The sequence below is a fragment of the Sturnira hondurensis genome, unplaced genomic scaffold (assembly GCF_014824575.4).
Source record: "Sturnira hondurensis isolate 20B ecotype Veracruz unplaced genomic scaffold, ASM1482457v3 Scaffold0014384, whole genome shotgun sequence".
Taxonomy (NCBI): domain Eukaryota; kingdom Metazoa; phylum Chordata; class Mammalia; order Chiroptera; family Phyllostomidae; genus Sturnira; species Sturnira hondurensis.
The window spans coordinates 39,605,779-39,612,778 of NW_028087015.1; the positions used below are offsets into that span (position 1 = coordinate 39,605,779).

The 7,000-nt window shown below is 51.3% G+C and overlaps 1 protein-coding gene across 3 annotated transcripts in view; it reads right to left on the reverse strand.

Annotated features, from left to right (window-relative positions):
* The window catches only part of LIFR (LIF receptor subunit alpha), a 65,838-nt gene extending 64,063 nt beyond the window's left edge, over positions 1-1,775 (reverse strand). The window contains exon 1 of one of the 3 annotated variants that reach the window (XM_037063210.1): positions 1,285-1,775. The gene's annotated coding sequence lies outside the window, so the exon portion shown is untranslated. Of the gene's footprint in view, positions 1-455; positions 762-1,284 lie in introns of those variants that run through there. The other 2 variants (XM_037063207.1, XM_037063208.1) reach the window with 2 other exon arrangements.
* Between the last annotated feature and the right edge of the window lie 5,225 nt (positions 1,776-7,000).

The following is a 7,000-nucleotide window of genomic DNA, read 5'->3' on the forward strand; positions in this document are numbered from 1 at the left end:
AGTGGCATTTGTCATGAAGCCTAACTGTAATTGCGAAGACTTTAACTTTGGATTTAATCAATATAGCGCCTGGGATATGAGCATATAAAAATACAGACAGAATAAAAATTAAATCTCCTCCCCACCCCCACCCCCCACTCCCGATATCCTCTGGCCTCAGAACTTAATGCCCTACGTAGGGGCAGAAGTTCGAAGCCCCGTAGTCTGCGCCCTCCCGGACCTGAGAGTGGCCTCAGGGCGCGCACAGAGCGGCACGACTCCGAGCGCTTCCCCCTCCCCCCACCCAGGTCACCCGTCTCGGATGCTCTCTGAGACCAGAGACCAGAGCCGACCGAAGCGATGCCCCCACCGCTGCCCGGGCCGCCAGGCGCTCGCCGCGACGCGCCCACGGGACCGGGCTCCGGGCTCCGCAGCTCCCACTGCCCGCGCCGCGCCCACCCGCCCCGGGCACTCACGGGCCGTTCTACCGCCGCTATCTCGCCATCCCCCGCCGGCCGCTCCGCTGCGTTGGCCGCAGCCGGGGGACTGCCCGGAGTCCGCAGTCGCTCCGGGCTGGAGGCGAGGAGGGCCGGGCACTACCCGCCGCCGTCTCCTCGCCCCCCTGTCCCAGCCCTGACTGCTAGAGGTGGCCGCGGGCCAGGGGCTGCCCGCTGCCCTCTGCGAGCCCCGGGAGCCGCTGCCGCCGCCAGAGCCGCGCGGAGGCAACGGTCACGCCACGGCCACGGAGGAGACGCTCCAACCCGGACTGCGGCGCGCGGGGGCGGTGCCTGCAAGCCACTCGGCTGGGGGCGCTGCGGCCCCGGCCCCGCCCCCCGCCCCGCCCCGCCCCGCCGCCGGCGCCCCGCGCGCCCCCGCCGGAAGCTGCCCGCGCGTGCCCGTTGCCGACCCCGTTCTCCACCGCCAGGCCTGGCTGCGCTGGTCCGGCGATCGCCCGCTAGGCCTCCTCGGAGAGCCGGAGGAGAGCGGCCACGCGCCGGGCCCGAGCGCCAAGAATGGTGCTTCCGCGGCGAGGCCAATCCAGAGGCCAGTCTCGGAAGGTCGTGGGAGAGCCGGAGAGAGCGGAGCCGCAAGGCGGGCCGGTGCAAATCCTCACGCAAGGCCGGCCTAGCGCGAGGAGGCCCCGCGGGAAGGAGAACGCCTGCCCACACGCTGTTAATGCGCTTTGCAAACAGTGCATAGCACAGAGGAAAACGTGGCGCCTTGTTTTAGCTTCTTCAGTAAATACACACGAAAACCAGCTTGTGCGCCGCGAAGTGGGGCGAGGGGAGGGTCTAGTACATACACCTAAAATGCTCCTAGGGCCAGGGCGCTGCTGCTCAGGCCACCTTCCTCCTTCCCAGTGCAAGGCTCCCTCAGCACAACAGGGCCCGCGGGGCGTTCTAAGAATATCCTGGAGCCTTCTAGTCTTGCCTCCAAGGCGTGGTGGGCTTATTTGTGCGGAGGAGAAACGGTTCCTTTAATGGGGTGAGATTTTTCCTCCCTGCATTGTTCCCATTTCCGCAGTTTCACTTGGCTTCGATTTTCTTTCATAGTAATGCACCAAATGAAATTAGCTGGAAAGCGTTTGATGGCACAGAATCATGGTTTGAAGATGTTTACTCTGTGTGCCGGACGCGTTTGATGATGTTCTCTTCAGCACAATTAATTTTGCAAAGTTCAGAAATGTGCCGGATAAAGTCCCTGGCACGCAGAGTCACGGGGCTCTGCAACCACACCTTCAGTAAGAGGCCAGCTTGTTTGTTTCATTTGCAGTTTATTTGATGCACCAGCACCAAGGCCAATGTCTGTTTTTCAGAGACCTTTGGATGAAATTCCGAAGCCACTTCTAAATTGGCAAAATGAAGCTTCTTTTCTGAAATAACTTTTTCCCTGTTGGTAATGTAACTAAAATGGGCAACAAAAACACCTGCCAGCATGTTGATTACAAAGTCCGCTCCCTGGACGAAAATGTTTCACAGTGACACATGGTCCCTGCCAGTGCCCTGATGACCGGCTCTGTCCAGTTGCACATTTTGAACACTCAAATGAAATGCTTTTGTTATCTGTATCTGTGAGTTTTTATTTGTTTGCCTTGTTTGTTTGTTGCCAGGGGGAAAGGAGGGTGGAGAGGAGGCAGTAACGGGTAAAAGGGGTCAAATATATGATAACAGGAAATTTGACTTTGGATGGTGAACACAGAGTGCAATATACAGAAGATGTATCGCAGAATTCTGCACTAAAACCTACATAATTTTTTAACCAATGCCACCCCCTATACATTTAATAACATAAAAAAATGCTTCTAAGGAATAGAATGAAGAAATAAAATGAAGCCATTATAGTCACACTGCTTTAAATTACTAAAATCAAGTAGGCTGAGGCAGAGGAACTCATACCTGTAAGGAAAGTTCTAGAAACGAAAGGCTTCGTTCTCTGAAAGGATCAATCACACAAAAATAGCAAACATGGCGTGATGGGGCTTTGTTATTAAATTACATCTTGGCTCTCAACAGGCTTCCTGGGGTGGGTCCTAGAGCGTGGAGCAGAGTGCTTGTCAATCAGTGGGACACCGCGTGGCTTTCTTCCTGGAAGAAATTTTGGAACCAAATAAAAATCTACAAATTAAGCAGAGTCATTCACCAGTGAACAGTTGGAATGAGTGGAGCTCTTCTTCATTTTAAGCTTGATGGATAAATGTAGATTTAAATTAGGTTATTTTAGAGCACGTCTTTGGACAAGATTCAAAATGTTAATTAGATCCCTGTAAGAAGAAGACATATGAGAGTAATTAGCTAATTTTCTCTAGATGTGATGTTCTTTACCCAAAGTGGTGTGGAATGCTATCTGAGAGGCATAAAAAATGTGATAAACACCATGAACCATAGTGTCTGCCCAGGATTCTGTTTAGAATACTCTTCTTGGAATAAAGAGTTTTCAGGGTGTTATGTAAACTATTTTGGTAAAGTATTAGGTCCCTAGTGTGGTCCCAACAGAATTGTATTTTGTTTGTCTTTTGTTTATTTATACTGTACTTTCTTCCAAAGAGACTTATATAGTTTGCCATGAAATACAAATATTAAAAAGAAGAAAAAGATCTTTCTGAGACTAACGAGAGCATTTGAGCACTGCCCTTGGTTTCAACCTTCCTCACGGCCAAGCGACAGAGGGAAAATGAAGATTTTCATAAGTCTCATTACCAAGTGCAAGGAATCACAGAGTTGGTTTGGGAGCAAGGCTTTCCTGGCCCAAGTAAGCTCTGAGAGAGGACTTGGTTGTCCGGGCCTGTGCCGGGAGGGCATTCAGTGCTCCCTGCTGAGAGAGACACTGCACAGCATCGCTCCGGCCATCTTTTGGTGGCAGGCAGAATACGTATTTTTCTGCCTGATGAACAGCTTACAAGTTGCTATTGTTGAAAATAAGTAGCCAGGCTCCTACAAAGTTTTCTTTCTTTCTTCCTTTCTTTCTTACTGGCCTTTGAAGGCAAGCCAAGGACACAATGTCAAATCTTGGTTTTTCCAGTTTCCTCCTCTATAAAGAGGGGCCATCCTATGAAAAAGAAAGCAATTTCACAGGATGGTGGAGAGAAAAAAGAGTTAATCTCTCTAAAACCACTTACTGCTGAAAGTGTTAATTTTGCTACAGTTCTCAGCCAAGGTGTTTGTGTATCCTTTTTCCCTTCCTCTCGTTCTTTACTGTAAATCACCTCAAATCGCTTCTGGAAGACTGCATGGTGGATGAACCTGCTTTAAAGTAAGCAATACATGTTAGCTGCGGCCATTACCACTACAATTTTCCGTCACCACTCCTAAATCGATCAAAGCAGATAGATGAGCCTGCGTTGGGGCCAGGCGAGGGTGTGAGGTGATTGTACACTCTAGTTATCCTCAGTGGGTGAAGCTCAGAGGACTGGGGAGTAAACAGGTATCACTAAGACTCCCATAAAATTGTCTTGTTCTTCTATTCTTTTTCTCGTTGGTCTGTCGTCTCCTGCCCTACGTGCTGGCACTGATTGTTTGACCAGGAGCAGACCACCCATTAACTCCCTGGGCCTTTAAGACCTCTGACCTGAAGGGTCTTGCCAGGTTCTAACACTTTTGAGAGGTGAAATGCCTCAAGGTGTTAACAGTGTTAACGCCAACTCACAGAGCCAGCAGCCAAAGGGTGAGGAGGGGGAGACCCCGGAATGTGGAGAGAGCTCCCAAAGGGGGCAGAGATGGTAGTGAACCCTCTTCCTGGAACAAACCTGCCGGTCCCTCGGCTCTGCCCTCTTCTCCATACCTCCCATTGGACCCCAACGACCGGCTGTCTGATTAGAATCTTCGTTTCAAGACCTGCTCGTCCTCACTCAGCGGTCGTACAGTTTTTCTCCCCGCCACTCCCATCTCCTCTTCTCTGCGCGTCTCCACTCAGGCCTCCCTTTTTCCTAGGGTCCTCCACCCCTTCATCTTTTCTCTCTTCTTTGAACACCCCAAGCCCTTTCTTCTGTCCTTGCTTTGCCATTTCTTCTGTATACACTTTATCTGTTGTCGAGTCATTAGGGACAAAGCAGGGCATTAGACTTGATGCTACCCTACTCCTTCTAGTCCATCATAGACCCGGGATCCTGGGCTAATATTCTCAGTCGAGCTAATGGATCCTGCGGAAAAGCAATTTACTCCACTCTCAGTGACGATGTGAAGCCCATTACTTAATTTATTCCTCCAGCTGTGGCACTCAGCGTGCGGCCAGAGGCAGCTTGGGCAGGTGGAGGAAGAGACCAGAAGATGAAGGAATGGAGCTGAGGTCAAGCCTAAGGTAATGGCAGGGCTCAAAACTGGACCCAAATTCCTTAAATCCTTGACTGTATTATTCTATCCAATGCACTTAACCCACAGTCTTCAATGGTCTGAACAACACCTAAAACCAGAAGAGAGTGGGTTTCTGTTTCCAGTTTCTGACTGTGAAAAATTGTCAACAGTTACACCCTTGCCAACAGGCTCCTTGTTCAAGGTCTCAGACCTTGTTCAAGGTCTCAGACCCTGGGTAGCTGAAGGTAACCTCGGGGAAATCATCTCAAAACCAGCCTTGTCCCAAGGGTCTCCTTCAGGTACCTAATCTGGCCCACTGCCTGAGTGGCTGTCACTGTGGCAGCTCCAGTCAACAGGGACATTTGTCTTCCCTGCGGGAACTGAAGGTAACTACGGACACCACTGACACAGAGAAAGTCTGAAGCTCTGAGCATCTTTCCGAGACAAGCCCCAGAAACCTTAGGTTTGGGGCTATTTTGTGTAGCTGCAGAGTGGTACTCCCCCACTGCTGATAGAATGCGTACACCACCTAACTTACGGCACCGCCCCCTGCAGGCTGGAGTGCTCTTGGACTCTCACTGCGTCCACCCGGGCAGGCCTCGCCTGGACTACACCAGTGAATCTGAACTCACCAGATTTTTTTTCTTGGCTCTAGGAAAGATAGTTGTGCATGTGACCCTCTGGTTGGGAGAGCAATACTCACTGGTTATTAACATAACAGGGTTTCAGTATTGGGCACAGTTTTTGTGTTACAGGCATTAGCCCACCTTTAGAGATGAACAGACCAAAGCTCAAAGAAGTAAAATAACCAAGATCAAACACAGCAGTTTAACTCCAAAGGCCTGACAATGATTTGGAAGGCAGTGGCTAGAGGCAGGGCTCGGAATGCCCCGTGGGTGGCGACAGCGCTGACTGGTTTCTGAGGACTCACCACGCCCGACACCCTGCACCAGCGCCTTCTGCGCTCTCTGGGGCTGTGAGTCGCCGGGAGGGTTGTCGTCCCTCTTTCCAAAGGAGGCCACAGGAATATCGACACCAGTGTGATTCAAACCACTGCCCTCTGGTCCCAAACCCACACTCCCGATGCTGGGCTCTGTGTCCCAGGGTTTGGGACATCCAGGAAACCTTCTGCCACTTCTTATTTCAGGAGCTTTGCTAGGATCTCGCCTACAACTTGCTGCCCCAAAAGGGTTGCAGGGGAGGCTGTGACAAAGATGGGTTTTCTCCCAGAGCCATACAAAGCTCTCCCCAACCTGGGGGCTTGCTCTTCAATCTCCCCTTTGTCCCATCTGCCCCTCAGCTTTGCCTCTGTTGGCTTGAATCGAATGCTTTCTCTTGCACACCCCTGTTGCAGATTTTCTCAGTCACTGAGGGAGATGACGTGCCATTCTGTGTGGGGGTCCTTTGAGTTCTGCCATAGTGTATAGCACAGTGTTCCTGCAGGGCCTGGCTCCCACTCCCTGTCCCCAAGCTTCTCTCCTCTGCACTGAGAGCCCATAATCATGTTTTAACACCATCACTTACCTCTGTGGGGTGAGTGCTTCCTTCAGTGTTGAGAACTGCTCTGCCTGGTTTCAGGAATTGTAACTATGTCCCCAGGGCTAAGGAAGAGCGAGTGACCTCCGGAATGCGAACCACAGAAGATAAAAGCTTGTCCCTTGTAGCAAACGCTGCCTCAGTTTCCTCTCCCTGCCCCTAAAGCATGGTTGATGTTGTTGATGGGTAAGACTCCTCACAGCAAGAGGCAACCTAAGCCAGATTCGATCACTTGGGAGGCCATCATGGAAGGACTTGGGGGGCTGCAAGAAAGCGAGCAATAGACCCTTGCCGCCGCCCCCCTCCCCCCCCAGCCCCTGGCTCTGTGGCTTAGCCTGAGTCCCCAGGTCCTCTGGGAGAAGCATTTCCTGGCTCTAATCTACTTAAGCCTGAAAACCTGATGGGGAGGGGCGCAGCTCCCTGCCTTGCCAGAGTGATATTGGGGATAAATCTGGCATACAAAGAATTCCTAAAAAACCTGTGAAACCTGATCTGCTAAGAGTGTTTTCATTCCTATGTTAAGGGTCCGAGCAGGAAACCCTAAAACTCTCTTCCTGACAGACTCTGACTCAGACTAAGCCCTCAGGTTTCTTTGAAATGTTATCTACTGTTTGATCCTTGCCACCCCATATTCCTGTGTATTACAACCCAATAAAAACCCCTAGCGGAAGGGCCTCCAGGCCTTTCTCCTCTGAGAA